The sequence below is a fragment of the Chinchilla lanigera genome, unplaced genomic scaffold, assembly GCF_000276665.1.
Source record: "Chinchilla lanigera isolate Chin_1 unplaced genomic scaffold, ChiLan1.0 scaffold00087, whole genome shotgun sequence".
NCBI lineage: Eukaryota > Metazoa > Chordata > Mammalia > Rodentia > Chinchillidae > Chinchilla > Chinchilla lanigera.
In genome coordinates, this window is record NW_004955488.1 from 1686051 (window position 1) to 1711102 (window position 25052).

Below are 25052 nucleotides of genomic sequence, written 5' to 3' on the forward strand. Positions count from 1 at the left end.
AGTATAAAACTATTGGTCTGTATCCCAGGGTATATGTTAGATCTACAATAAGAACCCAAAGTCACATTTGTTCAAAGTTAGGACTTTCACAAGGTGATTATATCAGGAGTGCCCTACCTTAGTCACTTGACTGATCCACTGATGAGCTTATCCTGGCATTGTTGTCCTGCTACAGGACAATGAGAGGGGAGTGACCTGTGATGGGGGAGTGACCTGCAGGAATGCACTGTGCCTGGCTCGCTTCTCTCTGACTCTCTTTGTCTCTCTCTCTGTCTATCTGTCTCTCTCTCACTTGCTCTTGTCTTATATGAGAGACAGTTAATAGTGGATGTGGAAATCCAAACACTAGTAAATTGTGCCACATGATTCATATGTAAATTTTTGATATATTAGAAAAAGGATATATTAAATGAAGGAAGATCTACTAAACCAAAATGATATCTATACTCATGTTGAATAAACACATGGTACAAGGGAACAAATATTTACTAATTAAATTTTGTCACAACAAAAATCATTTGTTTACAAAGTCTTTCTATAATTTTATTATAGAGGTATATATGGGGCATAATTACATTGTTTTATTTTGCTTATTCTTTCTATTTGTAATGGTTGGTATATTTTGTCAACTTGAAAAGTTTAGAAGTTTAACTAAGTGACTCAGTAGGGAGCAAGTCTCCTTACTTTGTGAACATCTTGAGCTTGCGCAAGAGGAGGGCACAGAGATGGTGTGAGTGCTACACCTACCCTGGGGGATGGCATAGCCTGCTTACAATATAAGGGAGGAAAAGAGGCTTTTACCCTCTCTTTTGCTCTTGTGGCTTTTGCTCTCTTCTGCTGCCTTAAAATATTGCCTCTGTGCAGTGCCATGCTGCCTTGGAACCAGCTGAGTATGGATTGAAACCTCCACAAACTGTGAGACAAATAAATGTTTTCTTCCTTAAATTGGGGTGTAGGGTACTTTGTCCAAGCAATGAGAAAAAGTAATGGAGACACTGCATTAAAGGAAATTTTCAGTCTATTTCTAAATCAGAAAAATATATGTTAACTTAAATGAATATATTTGAACTGAAAAAGTTTCATATTAGATTATTTAATGTTTTAAAATGCAGATAGAGAAATAAATCATTATAATTATAATTAAAACTTCAATCAAATAGGTTAAAGCTATTTAAATATTAAATTTGCATTTTACATCAAATATGGTAATATGAGTTGCACCTGTAGGCTTAAGAGACTTTCACAAACGAGCTGCTGGCATTGTCCTAAAAAGTGCAAAGTGAAAAGATATGATCTCATAACTATATTAACAGCTACAAAATGCAATCAATGTTTGAAGTAACCTACTCTACTTTAATTAGTCTGCCTTCATATTTGTTATATTTTATAACTATCAAGTTATTTATTCTTCCTTAAACATAAAATAGGTAGAAAATTTCAATCTAGAAAGGCAATTTTTTACTTAAAAATATCTTTTTAAAATTTTCACTGTGTTATAATGGTTTTCCTCTTAGGATTTCAAGAGACATTCACAAATGCTGTTGAAACTAGGATTTTGCTACAAATTTCTGACAATATTTTTAATCTAAAGGGGTTAAAGATGCTCTGTTAGATCCACTGTGGATTATAAAATGCATAGAATATGACTTGCTTAGTAAAATATTTGATAATATCCGTGGGCACTTTCTTTCCTAGTTTTTTTTTTTTTTTTTTTTTTTTTTTTTTTTTGTACCAGGACTCAAACTCATGACCTCAGGCTTGCCAAGCAAGTGCTTATGCCGCTGAGCTACATCCCTGGCCCTCCATAGGCATCTTCTAAGAGACAGTTAAACACATAAACAGGTTGCAAGATTATAAAACTAGAATAATAACTACTTGTATTCTCAACTGAAATAAATATGATAATACCACATGGCTACATAATTACTTTGAAATATTCTCCTCTGAGTAGATTTTAAAAGGGAACCAAGACAGGAAGAGAGAAGGAATTGTGATGTGCTGTGTATGCAAATCAATCCCTATAAAGAACGTATTCATTAGGCACTATGAACATATGCAAAAGAGAGAAGGGTCCAACAAAAGTATTTATGAAACAGTGTACCACTGTACATGTCTCTGGCACCGCCTTCTCTCCGGCATCGCCTTCTCGCTGCCTGGACAGATTTCCTCTGCCACTCTGTTCTGCCTGGGACCCAAATAACCACAGACTGAACCAGTACAACCGTGAGCCAGAAACTAACCTCTCCTCCATTCTCCTCCATTCTTTCTCAGCCTCCCTAGTGCTGGAATTACAGGCATATGCCACTGCCCCCAAATAGGCAGAGATCGAAAGACCAAAATGCAATAAGAATTCAGACAGTAAAGGCCAGGCTCATGAAGATTCAAATATGAGTAGGAGGAGAGCAAGAGGCCATGCAAATTACACTCTGGCAAGAAACCTATCTACATGTTACCCATGTCCTGAGACTTTGCAGGCAACTATCATTAAAGTTTGCACACTAATTAACCTGGCATTAGAAATTTCTAAGCTATGGTGTAAGTAGTGCTGGCTCTCAAGGGAAAGGAGCAGAGCTACATGATTTGGAAACTTTGCAGTTTCACCAGAAAGGAAATGTGTGCAAACCTGGGGCCCAATAGAGTGTGGTTGCTGAAAATGACTAGCATTAAAAGAAAGTCAATATGTTGCACAGGACAATAGAAAAGATAGTTTGAAAGCATCTCAGGAGTTGGTCAGATTCCCTCCATCGCAGGTTCAAAGGTGAAAATCTATAAAAGTTTCATTTGAAGAGAACCCCTGGGATACCTGCTTGAGCAGAGAAGCATAGGGAATTGGTTTCTCTGGATTCAGCTCATGGTGCTCAGCCACTGAAGCACTCTGAGCCTGCCACAGATGCGGTGAGGGCCAGGGTACTAACTGACCTGTTTTAAAAATTAGGTATCATCGGGGCTGGGGATTTAGCTCAGCGGCAAAAGCGCCTGCCTGGCAAGCGCAACGTCGTGAGTTCGGTTCCCGGTACCGGAGAAAAACAAAAAAAAAACAAACAAACAAACAAAAAAAAATTAGGTATCATCTATATGGTGCTAGTCTTTTGTGTACGCAAAGTATTAGCATTGATTCTATTTTGTTTATGGTGTCTATTTCTATTTTTCAGTGACAAAATCATAGAATTTTTAAAGTTTCCTACATTGTATTCTATTTAAGAATATATGCATGCATTGTTTATGTATATGAAAAATAACCCATAGATAATTCTAATCTAACTGTAGCATAGTTTCTGTCTAAATTGAATTTCTAATGTTTTATGATGTGAGATTTTGAGATAAGTATCACTTAGTTAGTATTTATTTTATTCTACTTTATTTATATATTTCTTTACTTATTGAGGTAATTATTGAGCTCAGTGTCCATGCATGCTAGCTTATTATTCTAGAACTGAGCTACGTCCCTGCAATTTTTATTTTACTTTGAGATGGGGCCTTGTGATGTTTTCTGATCTGGCACTAAATCTGTGATCATCCTGTCTCAGTTTTCTAATTAGTTGGGTTATGGGTGTGTGCCACTCTACCTCACTACATATAATATTTTTATAAAATATGAGAAAATATAAAATAATCTTTTTTAAAACATCTATTTTATTATGATCAACATAGAAACTATTATTTTACTTTTACTTTTATTTAAATGCATTCTTCCATATGCCCTGGTAGTCATATAATTTTAATACATTCTCTATGCCCTATTATACATACAGTTATTCAATGGCAACATTTGAAAGGCATGTACATTAAAATTGATAAATTTATCAAAATTCCTATATATCTTTTATTTAGATTTGCATCCCACATACATACAAATATATACATTCTGTTTTTAAAATTTTTTTTAAAGGGGAAAGCAGAGAAACAAAAAATCAAGTACAAAGACAAAAACAAAACAATCAAAAATAATAAAAATGATATGGGATTTTGGAATGAAATGACAGGAAACTAACAATGGTTGTTGTATTACATATTGTTATCCTCAAAGAAGTTACTCAGATTACCAGGTAAAGGTACACAAGATTGATTAAACAATTAAACATTAACTATCCCTTTCAAAAAACAATAGTAATTAGTATCACAATTATCCTAGCTACCTTGTGTGTGTGTGTGTGTGTGTGTGTGTGTGTGTATGTTGCTCTGTGTACTGAATCCGAATCTCAACCATATTTGCGTGCTCTCCACCACTGAGCTATAAACCCTGCCCACAACTTTTGGTAAAATGTTGCTGACTTCCACATTGATCTTTTTATATCTCCTCTACCTTTAATAGAATGAGATAAAATAAAAGCATTGCCTTTTATGTTGTATTCTGTTTTGTCTTCAAGACCTTGTGAGTTTGTATTACCATTGGTCTCCCTGTCAAGTTGACGTTATCCACTGTATATTTCCCGAGTATTTTATATAATTAAATTCATTTTGCTTGCATTTTCTAGTGCTTCTTTGGGAGTTGTTTAATCTATATGTTCTTTCTTTCTCTTACAAATCAAAGTTGATTTAGAATTATATGCTGTTAACCAGCTACTCTGAAACAAAAATTTCCAAAACCTATGAAGATAACATTTATTCTATGTAAATCTGTCTCCTTTTGTTGCCTTATAGTGTCTTATTTACACTCCTCCACAGCTTCTTCCTGGATGTTATCCATGCTGGTCTCTCTCTTGCATCACACTGCTCACTGGGTAGCAGTTACACTAGTTTATCATTGCTGCGGGGACACCAGACTCTTACTGTTCCCAGAACACACATTGATCTCGCTTTTGCTGGGAATGGTGGTTCTCAACATAGCTTCAGTTGACCTAACTTACTGCACCACTTTCTAATTTTTTCAATAAAACTTATGTAGAACACACCTATTTTAATACAATTGTTTTTTGCAAGCAAAAGCTTTTTTTGCAAACTTCAGATTTATCTTGTATATTTTATGAATTTGTTTCCAGTTCAAATATGTTTCATTTGGACAGAGATATGTATATTTGTTGTTTTCAGAGAAGGGATATGGGCCATTTTTATTCCTGGGAATATGCTGAAATGTATTTGAATATAACAAACATTTTTAGAAGGATAATACAATAACATCTCTATTGAGTATTACAATAAAATTAAGTAAATTGTGAAAAGTAGGCTGAGACAAGAATTGTCATGCCATACCAATTATATATTCACAAATAATTCTATGTGGTTTATTTGTAAATCATGAATCTTTTCAAATCTTATCTCGATATTATGAAATGCTAGTGATTACAAATATTACTTTATTCACACAGTGGTTCAAATAGAGTGAAATAAATACTATAAAATCAAATATATATCATGTTTTTGTTATATTTCTTGCTTCTGTTTTTATAAGCCTATTGAAGTAATCCAAGAGATTTTCTTTCCCATAATCTAAATAATTTATGGAGTTCATACTAGCTTTTTCTAAACTCACAGCAGCCAGTTTCTTTCCTTTCACCATTTAAAATATCAAAAAGATAAATGCTATTTTTAATATCTAATGCAAACATGTGGCATAAAATCCTAAATTAGCTTTATATGTTTTATAAGATCTTCAAAGTATGATTTGAATCAAGACCTTACTACTGTGTCCTCATTTCTGACACAGCAGGTTTTTTGATAGCCCCGTAAAAAGCAGAATATCATTACTTCAGGCAAGGTGACAAGGATAATCACTTTCTATAATTCATGTTTAATACCTGAATGCCAGGGACAAATCATTATGTCCTTGGTCCAAAATTTTTAACTACACTACATCATCTGCCCTCCTGAAAATATTTGTGGGAAGTACTGGAGTGACTTCAGTTCAGAGAGACTGCATTAGATTTTTGTCGGCTTTTGAAAATGCTGTAATTCAAAGCAATACTTGAACTGTTAACATGCAGTGCAGAGTTTACGGCTCCCTTACACTAGTAAGTCTCTTTGGCAGGCGAGAAGTCTGATGAGATCTTTTATCTGCACCTTTTGTCGGAAAAAGTACATCTTGTGAAAAGTAACTTGGAAACATTTAGAATGCAATGTATTTTTGCTTAAAGACAAGTTTTTCTTATACTCTGCTTGTTTTCTTTGAAGTCCAGTTGCTTACTTTGAAATTAGTGATATTTTATTTCAAATGATATAGTTTAGTGTACTTTATTAAAAAGTTAAAAAACAATGAAGCCTCTATATGTAATATGGTGTTTCAAATGATCTTGGAATTTCTTTTTTTTTTTTTTTTGTAGTGTCAAATGTATGGATTGAGTTATGGAAGAGCAAGGTACATCTCCACTCATTTTATTGTATTTTAATTCATGTAATCATTTCATTTCATATCATTTCAGACAGTATCTCACTAAATTGCCAAAACAGCCTCAAATTTTCTGTTCTCCTGACTAGATGGGGTTACATGAATACACCACTGAATCTGACCTTGCACTTAATGCTCTAATGGATAATAGGACAAAGACTGTATGTTGGTTACCAATGTGATGTGATCTCTTTTTTTGTTTGTTTGTTTGTTTTTGTTTTTTTTCTAGTACCGGGAATTGAACTCAGGACCTTGCACTTGCCATGCAGGCACTGTGCCACTGAGCTAAATCCCCAACCCCCAATGTGATCAAATGCATAATGAATATTTAAATTCTTTCTTATATTATTACAGTAAAAGACACATTCTCATTCATTGTCCTCCAAATCTTCTCCCTGACTTCAAACACTTATCCCATCATTCTGGCCACTTTCACAAACAGTTCTCAAAGTCGTCTTCACAAACAATCTCTTCTTCTCAAGCAGTCTCAAAGTCTTCTTTCAGGAATATCTTCAGGTGCATTCTCATAGCTATTTCAGTGTCCTGCATCAATTCGAAATGTTTGCCTTTCATGGGCATTTTGACTTTGAGGAAGAGCTGTAAGTTGCATTCTGCCACATTCAGTGAATAAAATGAATGAGGTAGCACTGTAATGTTTTTAAGTCAGCCTTTATGTTGATGGCATTTGCATTTTTGGCACACCTCATAAATACACTCATGGAATACTCTTCAGAATGTGGCAGGAAAAATGGAATGAATGTGTTTAAAGTGAAGGAGAATATTTTGAGGAGAATAACTGCAATGTGTCTGTTACTATAGTAATTATTTTTAAGTAAATCATTCTCTTATGTTTTGGTCACCTCTCACCTGTTGCTCACTCTTTGCTGTGAAAAATTTTTCCTTATCATATCAAAATACATTCTTGTAGTATATCACAGTCTATACTGCATATAACTGGTTTAAAAATAAAACCTTCAGAGACCTAGAAGTTGCCCATGGGTGAATAGTGGGATGATGAATAATAAACCTGTGAAAAGGAAAATGGGTATGAGATGCCTTCAAAAATCTTTCTTTCTCCTCAAAATGGAAGAAAGAATTTGAGACTTAAATTTGAGAAATATATTGACCACCTTTTGTTCTCCGGGATAAATCAGTTGTTTCCTTGGTGGAAAGGACGGTTCAGGAGAATATTAGGAAAAAGAACCGCAAATTTAAAACTGAACAATTAAGGAAAATGTGCTATTCTGACACACTAGCCCATTGGAACTGTCTTTCCATATTTAAAAAAATCCAAAGTGAAGTATGTTGGACTAGACAAAGACATGTCCACATCCTGATCTGTGAACCTGTGAATTTTTCCCTACAAGGCAGACTATGTATTTAAATTCAAGATCTTCAAAAGGTTATCCAGCTGGCCATCCAGTTCAATGAGACATATTCTTAGAAAAGACAAAAACAAATGTTTTGAGGCAGACACAGAGGGAAAGACATAGAAGGGGAAGTAACAGTGTGAGCAGGGGAAAGATATGAGAATTGTGTAGTCTCATGTCAGGGAACCTCTGTGGTCAACAGACACCCAAGAAAGCAATGCATGGGATCTCCCATTAAGACTCAGAGGGAATTTAGACCTACTTACACTTTGATTTTGGACCTCTATTCTTCAGAAATGTAAAAGATTTAATTTGCTGTATAAGTATCCACTTTGGTAATTCTTTTCAGGGCAGCCCAGAGAAACTAGTGTAGTTTCATATCTTGCTGAATAATGAATACCTAAAAGTGTGAAAGGGGCATTGAATTTTGATAATAGTCAGTGATCAGAAGACATGAAGACTATGATGAACAAAATGTTTATCATCTCATGAAACATGTATATGCTCATACATAGAATACTACTAAACATGAACACAGTGTCTCTCAATGAGAGCTCAGAAGGAAATGAAAACATTACTGGAAAATGCAGAAAAGCTTTTATCACCATTAAGTGACAGAAAACTTGACTGATGTGAGTCAAATAATTTTGTGGAAAACTGAACTTACAGGTAATGAACTTGATGATGTACCTAAGGAGATTCCCAGGCAAAGTGTACACAGTTCAGCTATGGTTACTCTGGTTGCTTATAACTGAAGAGAAGAAGGGATGATACATTGAGGAAAAAAATACTAACTAAACCCTTTGTAAGACTCTTCAAATTCTATAGGGAAGCAAGAGAGTAACCAAGCTACTCACCAGCAAGCGTGTGCTACAGCTGCAGAGATGCAGAATGATCAGTGGAGGGGCATGTGGGATTGAGTGTCACATGCCACAAGCACAGAACACAGACTGATGCTTAAGTCAAACAGGTTGATTCTCAGGCTTTTAAACTCAGTAAATTTTGTCTGCTGAATTTCAAAAATTGCTTGAGATTGGCAACAATTTTCCAGCTTCCTTTTTTATTTCTTTTTTTTTTTTAAATAAGAAACCTACAACTTCTCTTGCAAACTTGCCCACCTATGTGCTTTTGAGAATATACAACTTATTTTATAGTTTCACACCTAGAAAACAAGACAGATAATTTTCCCCAAAACAAATCACATGCAAAATTTTAACCAATACATAATTTAAGTGGTTTACATGGCATGATCAAAAATACAGCAAATGTTTATATAAGAAAATAATTATTACACTAAAAGACACATTGCCATTAAACTACCTTCAAAATATTTCATCTCATTTTGAGCATACTTATCCCATTTTTCTTGTTACTCTCTGAAGTAGTTCTGGAGTTCCCTTTCATGAGTGTTGTAGTCATGCTTTCCAACCTGGCTTGATGTCCTGAATCAACTGCAAGCATTTATCTTACATGGATATTTTGGCTTTGAGGAAGATCTGGAAGTCACATGATGTTAGAGTCAGTGAACAAGGTGAATGAGGAAGAAGTACATTTTTTTTTTTTTTTTCCGGTACCGGGAACCGAACTCACGACCTTGCGCTTGCCAGGCAGGCGCTTTGCCGCTGAGCTAAATCCCCAGCCCCAGAAGTACATTTTTTAGAAGACTTCCTTTCCATGGATAGGAGTTAGCAGCAGTGTTCACCATATTTTTGATCAAATCTTATAAAGACATGAAAGAGAACTTCCAGAAGTGCATCAGAAAGTATCAAGAACAATGGGATAAGCGTGTTCTATGCGAGCAAGTACTCTAAAGGAGATGAAATAGAATGTCTTCATTGGAATTAGTTTAATTTAAACTTTCACTGAATATTTAATCCCTACTTATAGATTATGACATTTAATAGTTTGGAGTTGATGACATTTAGATGGAACTTCCAATTTGAATTGATACTGTAATGATCTGCGTCTATTTGATAAGTTGGGATAGAGTAAATATATTTCGCATGTGTAATAGACATGAATCACAGAGATTAGAAAAGTACATGGCAGTAGGACAAAAGGGTCCCACAACAGATATGTACTTATCTTAATCTGCAGAAGTATGAAAAGAATAATATATACAAATGTGGAGTATTAACTCGTAAGACAATTACATGATTTTGTTTTGAATTGATCCTAAGTTGTCTGTAGATTTCTATGTTCTGTTCTATGTGTCTTTAACAGAAAATAAAAGCAGCTTTGAAGAGATAAGACAGGAAAGAGAATGAGGCATGGGAAAATACAAAGACCTGAGGGATACAGTCCCAGCCAGAAACTCTGCACTCCCCTGAAACTGGAAGAGAGAAGGAACAAATTCTCCTTGAATTCTCTGTGGGGCTGGTGACCCTGCTGACACCCTGGCTTTGAGATTTTGGCCTACCTAGTTGTGAAAGGATAACTTTCCACTGTTTTGAGCCACATTCTGGTAGTGATTTAAGGCATTTGTGGAAAATAAGTACAAACTTCTTGGTGTGTGAAGGTAAGGGGGCTAACTGAACCTGAGATTTATGGGACAATGCATCAGAAAAGACAGGCTGGCAATTCCTGGGCATGAGCTGATGACTCAGTTGGCACCTGCAGCATCTTCCTCAGGTAAGGCACCCATCTAGTCTTTGGGTCCTTTGGTGGAGTGAACTAGGTGCATCATATGGTAGAGGACAATATCTGCTTCATATATTCAGTTTGCTTTAATGAAATTCTATCTTTCATCCCATCCTGTCCTGTCTCTCTCCCTCTCCTTTCTTTTTTGTTTTTTTTCTTTCTCTCTTTCTTTCTTTCTTTCTTTCTTTCTTTCTTTCTTTCTTTCTTTCTTTCATTCTTTCTCTTTTATCTTTTCTTTTTAATTTTTTTTTGGCAGCACTATACAGTTCAGACCACCCATGCCCTCCAGTCTTTTTAAATGTTATTTAATTTAATATTTTTTTTGGAGATATAATCTTGTTAAATTACTTAGTTTCCTTAAGATGACCTCAATTTTGCAAGCATTCTGCCTCAACCTCATAGTATGCTAGGATTACAGGTGTATGCCACCAGCACACCTGGTAAACAAAATACTTTATATTGAATAATATATAAGCAATGGAAATTTATTGCTTACAGTTTTAGAGGATGGAAAGTCAAAGATCGAGGTGTAAGATACCAGTTCAGTATCTGCTCAAGCCTGGCCATCTGCTTCTTATATGGAACTTTCCAGGTGCATCTTCTCCTGATGGAAAGAATAAATAGTCCTTCTGGGACTTTTTTAAAGGAAAGAGATGCTATTCCTCAGGATGGAGGTCTCACAACCTAAGAGTCTTTTAAAGGCCCTGCATCTCAATACTATTGCACTGGGGATTTGTTTTCAACAGAAAAAATTTGGGGAAGCAAACAGTGAGACTACACCAGTGTTTTTGCCTTTAAGTAAAGGAGTTGCTAATCAAATTGTTGTAAACCATTTACTAAGAACTTGGATACTTCTTTTTTCAGTTTCTAGTGTCAAGTTGACATATTTATCTTACTAATAATCATGAGATGAAAATGAGAATAAATATGTAAAGGAAGTCATAGATATATGAATTTTATATTTGAGGGCTATTTGAAACCTAAATGAAAATACTGCTTCCTAACATTAAAAGGAAAAATTATTTTACACTAGGTAACAGATGAGGATACCTTAAATGTATCTTGATAGTTTCATTGCTTTACCTCTCAAATTTTGGTGACTCTATACAGAGAAGTAGAATGTTACTACCTCATAAACATTACATGATTGCATTTCAGTTTATGATGACCATCCTAGTCTGCACACTAACTTTAGAAAAACCAAGTGAAACTTTAAGGTTATTCAACTACTAAGTAGTCATCTGAGGATTCAAATCAAGTAAACCAAAGAGTTAGTCTGGAAGTGCCAAGCCTGGTGACAAAATATCATTATTTATATTTAAGTTAGCACTGAAAATGGAAAAATGTTTGGGGATTTCAAGAATTAGGTTAACCACATGATTTAGGGGAAACAGGCTGTTCTCCACAACACGTCTCTTAATTCTGGATCAATGACAAGTTTGGAAAGTTCTTAAAGTCTCCTTTATGTACTGTTATTCACTAGGAAGATTCATTACATGTTATACAAATAGTTCTAATTCACTACCTGTAAAGGCTACAAATTAAAATCATCAAAAGAGCAGTTTCACAGGGTGAAGTCCAAGGAATGTACCAGATGCAGATCTTTTGGGGTCTTCACTTCCTGGAGTCATGAGTACATAACATTGAAGTGTAATAAAAGGCATGGATAATTGCCAGCCAATAACTCTCACTGGAGTCTTTATCCCCAAACTTCTATGGGATTCAGCCCTCCAATCTTGACTGATTGAGTGTCTCCATGACTGATGTCACTTTCCCAGTGGATCAGCACTGTGTGACACAAACCTCACTCGCCATCACAGTGTGATCTTTCTGCAGCAGTCAGATCCCTCCATAAAGACACTGAGGTGTCAGACTTCACCCTAACTTATGTTGTTAGATTGTCTTGGTGAGAAGAAGCACCAAATCGACACTCAGGATATGGAGGCAAATTTATTTTACATCAATGGACACTGATTGGGATCACTCCCAAAATGTCAGGCTTTGATCCCTGGTGGTCTAGCGCTTATATAGGATAAGCAAGCAGGAAGTACAGAGGCAGAAAGGCTTGTCAATTGGGGATTGTTTCTTACAATGTGCATCATAGTGACCAGCTATGCATCAGAGTAACCAGTCATTTGTAAGAGACAGAAGCAACCAGAACTGGAGCAGGAACTATTACCTGGGCAACTAACAACTGAAGTATACTGGCTGAGCCAGGCATCTTCTGCTTCAGTATGGCATAATGCAAGGGCCACGGCCAAATAGGTACCCTCCCAGCAGGCAAGAATTTGTAGGGCTAAGGGATGAGCTTTCAGGCACAGAAGGGAAAATCCAGATCTTCTCTTTCAACAGCACCAAGTACTTTCCTACATAGACAAACATTGAATAATGGAATTTTCCCTTATTTGAAAATATATTGAAAAAGTTAGCAGGTAAATTGTTTAATTCTACTCAGAAATCTTAAATTTAAATAATTTTTTTATTAAAAATTGACTGTTAGGATCACTAGTATAACTATTTTGATATAATGCACACACATACATGGGAAGATATAAAAGTATACAAAAATAGAATATGGCTTGGTAGAAATCTACAACTGCACAAGTAATGTGTTATAGAATTGTGAATTTCTTTAAAGATCATCATAACATAAAGATATTCTAATCCACTTAAAGCGATGGAATGCATTATAGCCCCCAAATGGGGGAAAATAACAATAAAAAGTTAAATTAGTGAAGAACTACCCTGTTTGAGAGATCTATTTTCTCTTCGTTTACTTTCTCCACTTTATTGTCTTACAGTAATGAATTTTTGCCATTATGGAAATAAAATATATCTCTGTGAAAATAGCCAGAAGTAAATGCTTCCACTTAAAAAGGAATTAAAATTATAATACCTATGAAAATTTAAATACATTCTTAAAGCATTGCCAGCAATGTCTAAGGAAAGTATTTAATTATATTAATGAGCATGTGTTTTATTATTTAGAAGCTTACATTCTTTCCCATATGTGGGTTATAAAGTCTGAATTTCTTTCTACAGACAAGAGGAAAATAAATGTGGAAAAGCAATGGCTAGAAGCAAAATTGTAGACATAGAGTGAAGCATAGAATGTGTTTCTTTTAAATCTCCAGCCAATTTGTTCAAGGTTATGGCAATTAAGATTGGACACTAAAGATGTTCTCAATTAGTTTTTTTAGCTTTCTGTCAAAATATCAACTATCTCAATATTTAATTTTAGAGTCTGCCTGTTTTATTTTGCTCAGCTCTCATCCAAGCCCCGTGAATATGTGAAACAAAAAGTCAACTTCACAGAGCATTTACGTTTTACTTCAGGCATCCTGAAAACTGAAGAACCAATAATGTCATCTGCACAGACCCCGCATAGTTAGCAAGAAGTCACTGTAACTACAAAGAGAGGCTGTGGACCATGTCAGAAGTATCCCTGTGCTCACTGTATAGAGAAGGCCAGAATCAGAAGCGAATCCTAAGGAATGACTCAGTTACATCACATAGGGTTCGATCATGGAGATTCACATTTGATCATGGAGATTGTTATGGTCTTTGTCTAGATGTTCCCACCCAAGCCTCACGTGGTCATGGGGGGGCTTTTTCAGAAGTGTCTAGATCTAGAGTGTGTGATCCTGGGATTGATTCATGGTTCAATGCTAGGATCAAGGGCACTAGGATTAAGGGTGTGAGTGCTATCCACCCTAATTAGCCTGGATAAAGACATAAGGGATAGAAAGGGATGTGGTCACCCCTCATTTGCTTTCTTTTGCCTGCCATGAACTGTTTCTCCTCTGCGATGCTCCTCTGCAATGACACCCTGCCTTGAAGCCAGCTGATTATGGACTGAAATTTCTACAAACTGTGAGCTAAATAAACTTCTCCCTTTAATTTTGGGTTTTCAATATTTTGTCTTAGCAACAAGAGAATAGTAACTAAGACAGGGATCAAGTCTATCAAAATATAAATAAAAATTACTACTGAATTAATGAATCAGTAAATTGATTTAACAAGAACCAAATGCTCAGGTAAGTAAGCTATAGCTCTGTCAATATAGTATTCAAAAACATTCTTCTTTCTTTTAAAAGTAAAAACAATTATACACATGTACAGTGATCCCTAACCTATCACAGGAGTTACATTTCAGAGACCTCCACAATTGGTGAAAATCTGCTAAGTAAAGGTGTTATATTTATTTTATTACTTATATATAGTTTAAGGTTGTATAAACCCTTCCCACACTCCTATAAACCTTTCCCACTCTCTTATTAAACTTTCCCATACTCTTCTAAACATACACTTTCTATTCTCTTAAACCTTGTAATTTTAACAATGTGTAAAATTCTATATGGGTACTCAATGTGAAAAGGACAAGAAGAGATGCTGAACATATGGGCACAGTGCGGGAGAGAAAACAGATTGATGCTACAGTCACTGAGCCAGTCAGTGCCCCAGATATAGAACACAGTGCTGTGGTTGGTCACCTTGGTCCATCAGTTAATAGTGTGGTATGTACTATGTCACATTGGTAAACTTGTGCAAATGGTAGTGGGACACTGTATTTCCACTGTGTACAGTATGGTATTCATCCACTGGTGAAATACATACTGTATTTTATTTTGATTTAATATTCTTTTAATATGTTTGAATTAACATTTTAAATATTTTTATATTGTTTTAAATTTTCTAGGCAAAAATAATTAAAATAATAAATATTATATAAATGCCTATATTCTGCAAAATCCTGTAATATAGTGAAGACTCTGTGATGCAGAATAATTTTTTTTAAAAAACCAGCAATACAGTAAAGCTACAATAAGTGAACTGCAATATAGTGAGGGATGACTATATACTATATCAGGATGGGATTGGAATAATTATCATATTTATTATGTTAAAGTCAAAACTGCTTAGCTTTAAGATCATTAGAAGTTCTCCCTTCTGCTGGATGTAGTGGCACACAACTATAATTCCAGGATTCCAGAGGTTGAGGGAGAAGGGTTACTGTGAGTTCAAGGCCAGCCTAGGATACATAGTGAGTTTAAGTCTAGCCTGGACTATATAGTGAGACTCTTTCTCACTCTATAGAGAGAAAGAAAGAAAGAAAGAAAGAAAGAAAGAAAGAAAGAAAGAAAGAAAGAAAGAAAGAAAGAAACAGAGAGAAAGAGAGAAAGAAAGAAAAAAGAAAGAGAAAAAGAAGGAAAGAAAAAGAAAAGTAAAGAAAAGAAATTCTCCCTTCTAGCAATATTGAAATAGAAAATACATTGTTGATTCCTATCTCACCCCACTTTGAGCTTATTTCTGCTCTTCAGTGACAAACTTTTCATCCAGTGGTAAGTTCTCCTGCTTTCTCTGACTCCACTGCCATCCTCCCCTTTGTAAGCAGTCTACTATTCTTTACTTCCTTTTTGTAACAATAGGACATGTTTGCAGTATGATTACACTTATGAGGACTTAGTGCATGTACATTATGCATCTTAATTCTTTCTCTTTATTTTCATTCCCTACCCTTACTCTCCCTACCTGCTCCTTCCAAATTTTCTTATGTAATAATCTTTTACAAAATCTCATGAAAGTAAACTAGACATACTTATAAGAAAACATAGAACTTTGTTATATATATGGCAAGATCTATCTATCTATCTATCTATATATCTATCTATCTATCATCTATCTATCTATCCATCATATATTCATATCTATGGAAAGTTCATTTTGTCAATAGAATTCCATTGCTTATCTAGTGAAATTATACATGAATGTTTTCTCTTCCTCCACCTAAAAATCAGAATAATCTAGGAATAAGGCCCTCAAAAAGCAAGAGGCAAATGATTAAATTTCTTAGTTTTTATACAGAATGGTAAAAATGAAGGAAAGGCGCATTGATTGCTAGAGAGGTGCTATTTTTCAGTAGCTTTAAAAATTCTCGAATATTCCTAACCTGGATCAAGCTAGATCACACACCGGGACTGTCAAGAAAGCAATATTTATTTGCTGTGTTGTAAGCAGTACCACCACAGGGATCTCCCATTGATGTATTCATTAATAACTGTTGAAGAGCAGAAGAGGCAGGCTTGGCCATACTCTTGCTGCACCTCTTAAAAGTGTATCTAATTCCACGCGTGCTGAAATAAGCAAAAGTAGCCCTTTTCTAATATCAATGTTGGTCTTTCCACAAAATCACATGAAGCAGAGAAGGCTAAGAAGCTAGCCCTAGAAGACATTTAGGAACCTTAATTAAAGAGGGTTTACAGACAGCGTATTTCCATTTTGAATTCCACCTTCATTGGGTAACCCAAGAGCCTTTTGAGTACTAGAGGATGATGCACTAAGGTAAGACAGAGGATGAACAAGAGGTGTGTTCGCTTTTGTAGGTGTAACATTGATGAACAGGGAAGAGAACGGGAGAAAAGTATCTGCACGAAGACTTGAAAACAGGAGAACTCAGCTACAGGTCAAGATGAGAAGAGATTACCAATGAAAGATAAAATTTAGGGATTTCTCTTCTTCTCTTTTTAATTTTCTTTTTTATTGGTCTCTACCCCTCTCTTCATTCCCCTCTTCTTGGTCCTTGTCCCTTTTACAAGAGGCCTATCACCTGTTTCCTATTATCTTTTATTTTGAACTTTATTTATATTCCGGGTTTCATATATGAGAGAATCTATGTGATCTTTAAGCTTGTGTGTCTAATTTATTTCACTTAACATTATGGTTTCTTCAAACAATGTTTCCCAATATGTCCCTTGAAAAGCCTCCTGTCACCAAAGTACAGGTACCTCTCAGGGTAACCAGCAGGAGAGCAGCAGGTAGGAAAATAGAGCTAAATGAAAATAAGAATGTAAATTAAATGGACCAATTCAGACAAAAGGCTGAAATCTGGAGTAATTTCTGAGCTAGGGTGAGCACTGCAGTCAGGCTCTAACATGCTTGGATAACGACAGGGCTTTGTTACACTTCTGTCCTTTGTCAGTGTTGGACTAGCTTACCCCCAGTTCCCCTGGAAGAAACCCTGAAGAAATCTGACATTTCTAACATGGGTTTCTACAACTTCTCCCCTCTCATCTAGTTGACTTCATGTTTTTTGTTTTTTTTTTTTTCTTTCTCGGAGTCATGAAATAGCATTCTGGAGGAAAACCAGAAAGATTACTGACTTTCATGGGAAACATTTCTGGTCTACTCCTCCTCTCTTCAGTAATCACGGTTTTGGTGAGAGTCTGAGGACCTGTGTACTCCCTCGGTTTGACTGAAACCTTCAAACATAAGACAGGAAGTAAGTGAGGGCTCATTTCCGCCCTAGTGGCCGCCCATCAGAAAGTGCGGAGAACCTGAGTCTTCTACTCACAGGGAGTCCCAGACTCCTGTTCTGCACCCTGAGGAGATTTCCCAATGATATTAGTTGAATTTATGTAAAGTACAGTAGGTAAGCAAATAAAAACTATTATGACCACATTAGAGGTATTTAAATACTACCAACGAAGTGGTAGGCTCAGAAGATGCAGCACAGGAAAATAAAAATGCAAAACAACTTGAAATAGAGATTTGCAACAAAACTTGACTTGCAACAAACTTGACATAATTTGCACTTGCTGAAATGAACTCTCCTTGTTAATAGACTATGGACACCCCTGAGGGAGAATCTCATTTGACATCTAGATATGAATGAGACATATGTTTGCTCTTGTCCAGAATTTACTGGTAGCAAACAGCAATGTCTGTAGTAAATACAGATGATATAGTACATCCTTCACATCCAGCTAAAATTCAGTCTGTCTAAGGAAGACTGTTGTTATTGGCAATTCTGTCACATTGTCAAATGCCTCTGCAGAACATCACTACTATCCTTTTAAAACCTTACAACATAATCCACAGATATTTTGATTAATTGGTCAATAACGTTTGTTTAATATAATATATGTATATGTAGCTAGCCATAAATTAAGAGAAAGTTTACAATTATACAAAGTATTAAATATATTTAAAATTCCCCAAAGTTGATAATTTCTAGCTGATGAAATCAAATAAAACTATTAATTAATCACAGAGCAATACACTTTATGACTGAGAAAAAAAGGTAATCTTAAACAAAATTGTGGTATTTTTATAACGGAATATTTCTCAGCTATAAAGACAAACTCGAGGCTTTTATAGGTAAATGAACACAGCTAGAGACCATATTGTTAAATGAAATAAATCAGACCCACATGTGTGAACACTATATTGTGTCACTAGTGTAAGAACCTGAAAAGGTGAACAAAAATTGGAAGGTATGATAGACAATAGGAAGCAAAAGGAAACTGCTCAAAAGTAAAGAACAACTGGGATGAGGGAAAAGAGAAAAGAAAGAAGGGGAAAATTACGTAGTATGTATACACAGGATAGCTAACATAGTTGTACCACTGATTTCTACTACTTTTTTGAAAGTAAAAGTTAATGATTAATTGTTCGCTCAATCTTACATGTCTATATTTATTTACCTGAATAACAAATTTGAAGATATCAATATGTAATACAATAGCCATTGTTAATTTCCTATCACCTTGTCTGAAATTCAGTATTGAGTGTATTGTTTTTGTGTTATTTTGTAAATGTATGTGTGTTTTCTCACTATATTTTTGTTCCTTTATCTTCAAAATTAAAAAAGTAAATAAAAATACACAAATATAAAGAGGTTCTTTTATTAAAATTCATATTCATGCTTTTCCTCTCATAAAGGTTAATACAGTTAGATACAAAAAGAGAGAGAGAGAGAGAGAGAAACTGCCTACCTTGAACCAAATAGTATTCTCAACTCAACCAATATAGCAATGAACAAAAAAAGAAAATAATTCTTTACCTCAAGAAGCTTAAATTATGCTGCGTATAGTGGTACACACCTGTAATCCCAGCACTTGGGAGACTGAAGCAGGAGGATTGCCATGAGTTCAAGGCCAGCCTGGACTATACAGTGAGACTCTGTCTTAAAAATAAATAAGTAAATAATCTTAAATTCTAACCCATAACAATAACAAAAAGTATATAAATCATGTCATATATTAGATGATAAAAATTAGAGGATATATTAAAGGAAGGAAATGTGCGAGAAGTAGATGTCAAATAATTACAATATTAAGTATATTCAATGCCCTAATTTTGTTGAATGTAATTTCATATTGGTTAGACACTGTTTCACTACTTTAAAACTTATTACTTTGTGTAACTGACTGAATTGACTTGTAGAGCACCAAGCCACTGGGACATCATCTATCCTGAAAGGCATGTAAACTATTTGGACTACAGACTTGTTTATCTGTACATTTTCATCTTTAATTTTGATACTGACATAAAACCGGACAGAAGTTTTTTATTTGTTTTGGGTCATTTGACAATAAAAATGAGAACAGTTTTTAAAATAAACTATATCCCAGCCATCCTTCTGTATGCATATTTATTTTTTCCCTTCCTTCTTTCCTTCTTTTTTTCCTTTCTCTCACCACAGTTGTTTCTTCTTTTGAGCAGTCTCTTTCCCTTTATTAACATCCATTGTACATTTTTGGTTCCACTTACACTTTCATGTTCTTACATTAGGGAGACAATACGATGTTTACACATGTGGGTCCGATTTATTTCACTTATGTGTCTGGTCTCTAGTTGCATCCACTTACCTACAAAAGCCTCGAATTTATCTACTTTTATAGCTGGGAATTCTAATGGTTTGTTGAAAGGAACAGTTCATGCTTTTTTTGGACCAATTTTGCATGCTCATATTTGGTAATCTGAACAACTAATTTGAAGACAACAATATATAATATAACAACAATTGTTGAATTCCTACCATTTTGTCTGGTGAAACTCTGTATTGTTTCTAATTTTTCTTGTTTTCATTTTTTATTGTCTTTAATGGTTTGATCATTCTTGCCTTCTTACATCTGGTAATCTGAGCAATTTCATTCAAGATAACAATATGTAATGTAACAACCACTGTTAACTCCTATTATTTTGTTCTGAAAAATGTATCATTTTTATTATTTTTGTTTTGTTTTGTTTTTGTCTGTGTTGTTGGTATTTTGCTATTGTTCTTTTTTACTATTCTTTCTTAAAATAGAAGAGAAAAATATCACTTTCATAATTAAATACTTGATATAAGATATAGTAATTATTAAATGTATATAGTTAATATTTGTTTCATAATTACAGTCACAGTTACATCTAATAATATTTTGGAGTTGTTGCACAAAGCAAAAAATTTTAGAACTATTTGATTTTCTGTTGCAAACAACAGACATTTAAATTTTTTATGAGGTTAGACGTTCATAGCTGAGTTTAGTTATGTGCTCTTGGCTTTTTATTTACAATTAATGGAGAAAAATGTTGGCTGGCATGGAGAGGGTAATTTTTATTTTAGACAAATTTCTTTGAAACACAATTTTAGACTGAAGGATAAGGAAGAAATTGAGCTTACATACCATGGCTACCTTTGGAATCTTCATAAAAAGCTCTTTGGAATTATAAATGTGTTTCTAAGGTGTTGGGTGTTTTCTCTGAAATGCTATACGAGTTCCTAAAATTATGCAGACAAAACCTTTGAGAGTAGATTTTCCCAAGTAGCTGTTTACTCTTTGAAACAGGCAAAATGTATTCCAAATATATTTGATCATGGCCAAATGCTTGACTAGTTCATATATTAAGAAATGCTGTAAATAATATAGTTGGGTCCTCTCTGTCTGTGAGGCCATATCCAATTTTCTTGGTCCAGTGTTTTGAGAGATTTGTGTTGCTTCAAAATTGAGCCTGAAAATAATTCTAGTTATAGAAAAATGACTCAAACCATATGCCTTTGAGAACTTATAGTTCAGTTCTCTGGAGAACTGAAACAGTTCAGCTACTTTTTAACCATATTAAATTGTTAAAGAGGGGATATATATATATATTGTTTTTCTTTCTTTCAGTTTCTGTTTAATATCTCCAGAGACAGAGAGTTTGTCTTTTGCACATTACTGATGATGCCTAATTCATAATTTAATTATATATTTAACTTCTGAATAAACAATTATCTATTAAAGAATCTGGAATATTATTAACATGAAAGTGAAAAATGAATATTTCTATAGGAAGTACCCAAAGCAGAGGTTTCAATTGCCAAGTGATTGTTCTAATAATTTACTTACTTGTTATCATTTCAATGAACAATTTCATTATATATATATCATTATATATATATATCATTATAAATATATATTTCAGATTTAGTGGTATTATTTCATCAGTACAGAAGAACTAAAGAATTTTAGATGACTAGTGGAGAATGGGTATAATTTGGTAAAGACCAAAAATATCTTTGTGTGTGTGTGTGTGTGTGTGTATATGTGTAATGTATGTGTGTGTGCATATGTGTTAGTAACTAACATTGTCTGTTACAGAATATCTTCAATACATATGTGGGAGACATTAGAAAATTTATGCCTGCAGTCATGTTATTAAATTTTTCTAATTGATTTTTGCATGTCAATAGGATCTAAATGGAAATGGATAGCCCAATGGACTAATTTGTGTTTCTCTAAAATTCTATGTTGGGGTCCAAAACCCTAGATCTTCAGAACTTAACTTCATTTGAAGCTAGTGTCTAGAAAGTCATAATTAAGTTTCAAAAGATGTCATTGAGGTGGGTCCTCCTGTAGTATGAGATGTTCTTGTAAGAAGAGGACATAGTGACACTGGCTGACCACCTCAGGGCGAAGACCCTGGGAGACGACAGCTGTCTAAAGATCAGCAAAACTAGCCCGGCTGACATGTTGCTTTTGGAATTTGAGGCTCCAGAACTACAAGAAGATATACTTTTATTATTATAGCCATCCACTGGTGTTTTGTTCTGGCAGCCCTAGAAAACTAATGCAAATATTGATAAGGAGTAAGAGCACATCTATGTATCTATGTATACACGGTGATCTGTGCACAATTATATTGGTTGGCCTAGAAATTCATATCTTTCCCACTTCTTTCTCCAAGGAATTGTAGCTTGCCCTTCAGAAGTTTATAGGACAAAGATCAAAAGAAGATGCTTGTGGGATACTTCTTCCATATCAATACCACTAAAACTGGCTGCTTTTTTGTAGTAAAAGGAACTAATTTAGATTTTTGAACATCAAATAAAATTAAAGGTGTAATTTTGATAATGTCATTTTTATTACATTTATTATCCAAATTGTGTTTCCTTGAATATGAAGAATAATGAAGTCTAACGAATTTGGAATCATTTTTGCCCACCCCTTCCATAAGAGAGTTGTTTACTGAGAGCAAAGTATGTAGTTTGCAGCATATAGAATCTACTGTACCTTGGGCTCAATCCCCAGCTGCACTTGTAAAACACTGTCATGAAAGGTAGAAATGGAGACAGGAAGGCAAAAAATACTTTTCTTCAGCATGCAGTAATAGTTGAAAACGTGTTTGAGAGAGCAGCAACAACACTTCATATTTTTCACAGTTTGTTTTGAGTTATATATGTAAGACAACAGGCACAATCCATAAAGGCTTATTCACAAAGGAGATGTAGGCTATTTTGTTTCTTCTGTCTTCATTCATCACAGAATCAGATTATAGTAACACCATAAGCTTAATCTGTTAATATTAGAAAGTTTCTTGACTTTAATAGGTGAAAAAATATTTGACTTGAATGTGCTGGTTCATGCCTATAATATTAACACTCTGGGAAGCTGAGTCAGGAAGATCATCAATTCAGTCCCAGCCTAGACAACTTAGTTACTTAGAAGAACACATTCAAATACAAACCAACAAACCCACATAGAGTTGAGAAGATTGGGTTTAATCCTAAATACAGAAATAATAGAAACCTTCCAGCAACTAACAGTATTCATTGTAAATTGTATTGCTTTAAAATGTTTGGGCTGTATTTCCCTAAACTTTATTTTATTTAGTATTTCTATTTTTTTGTTTGTTTGTTTTTTTGTTTTTTTGTTTTTCTTTGGTACCGGAAACCGAACTCACGACCTTGCGCTTGCCAGGCAGGCGCATTTGCCGCTGAGCTAAATCCCCAGCCCCAGTATTTCTATTTTTGATGGCTCTTATAAGAACCAACAATCATTTTATCTAACAATTGAGCTCACTCTGGAATGATGGAAATGTCATTGTATGGCTTGATCAGACTTTGGATTGCATAGGGTAAACATTTGTAAAAATTCATAAGATGACTGTTATGGTTTGTGCCTGGATATCCCCTCAAAGCCTCATGAGGTCACGCAGGTGGCTTTCCATGAGGGTGGCTTTTTGGAGGTGGCTGAATCTAGAGTCTGTGATTGGTTCATTGTCTAGTGCTAGGATTGCAGACATGAGTACTACACCTGCCCTAGGGTGGGTAGTCTGCATGCAGTATAACAGATGGGAATAAACTTGCACCTCCCTTTTGCTCTTGCTGCTTTTGCTGTCTTCTACTGCCATGAATGGTTGCCCATCAACCACACCACCCTACCTTGGAGCTAGGCAAGTATGGAGTGAACTGTCCATGAACTGTGAGCTAAATAAACCTTTCCCTCTTTAACTTGGGGTGTCAGGTATATTGTCTCTACAATGAGAGAAAAGCAACCCAGACAATGATATATTTAAGATTTGCATGTTTCATTGAAACTAAATTTACCTAAAATCGATCCCCAATGAATAACTGTTTACTGTTAACAGCTAAGCAAGTAGTTTAGTGTAGTAATATACTGGAGCCTATAATCATCTTTGAAATGCAGAAATTAAGAGGAATGAATGAATAAATTTGTGACAAAGACACAGTATCCAAATGTCAACTGTAGTAGTTAGAATGGACATGGGGTGTGATGTTGCTCCTTCTACAGGACTTGCCACCCCTTTGTGTTTGAAAATGTTTCACAGTAATATTGAAGCACAAGAAGTGACAGGATGTGCATAAGATTTTTGGCAATGATATTAATTTTCCGTCCTCCCCTGCCCTGCATTTTGCTTCAGGAGGCCAAAACCTCTGAGGTCACCTCTCCTGTGCCTCCTCCTGCACTCTGGCTTCCTTTAAGAGTCCTGCTGATGGAAGCATAGAAATAAAATTGGAGGACAGTAGTACAAAAGAGAAGCATTTTTTTCTTCCCTCTTATTGTCGCTACTATATTTTCAACCAGTGGCCTCTGTTTTCATAATTACATCTTTCACTCTCTTTGATCCCTCCTATTGAGGGATGGTGAAAGAGTGCAGATGAGGCTGAACCCTACATGCCACAACATATATCACTGGATGTCATCATGCAATTGTCTTCTTCATTCAGCTTTGGTAGTTCATATGTATTTAGAAATCTACCCATTTCCTCTGTGTTTTCCATCCTGTGAGAGTAAAGATTTTCAAAGTAGGTACTGATGATTTTCTGAATTTCTACAGAATCTGTAGTGATTTTATCTATTTCATTCCTTATTGCATGTATTTCAGTTTTTTCTTTTCTTTTTTAAATAAGGTTGGGTAGGGGTTTATTAGTTTTACTTATTTTTTCAAAGAACCAACTCTTGGATTCATTACTTGTTTGTATTGTTGTTTTATTCTCCATTGCAGTAATTTCTGCCCTGAGCTTTATAATTTCCTACTTTCTCTAGGCTTTTCGTTTGATTTGTTCTTCTTTTTCTAGAAGCTTGAGGTGCAGCATAAGATCGTTTGTGCTGGTTCTGTTTTCCTGAGGAAGGAATTCACTGCTATAAATTTCTCTTTCAGGACTGCTTTCA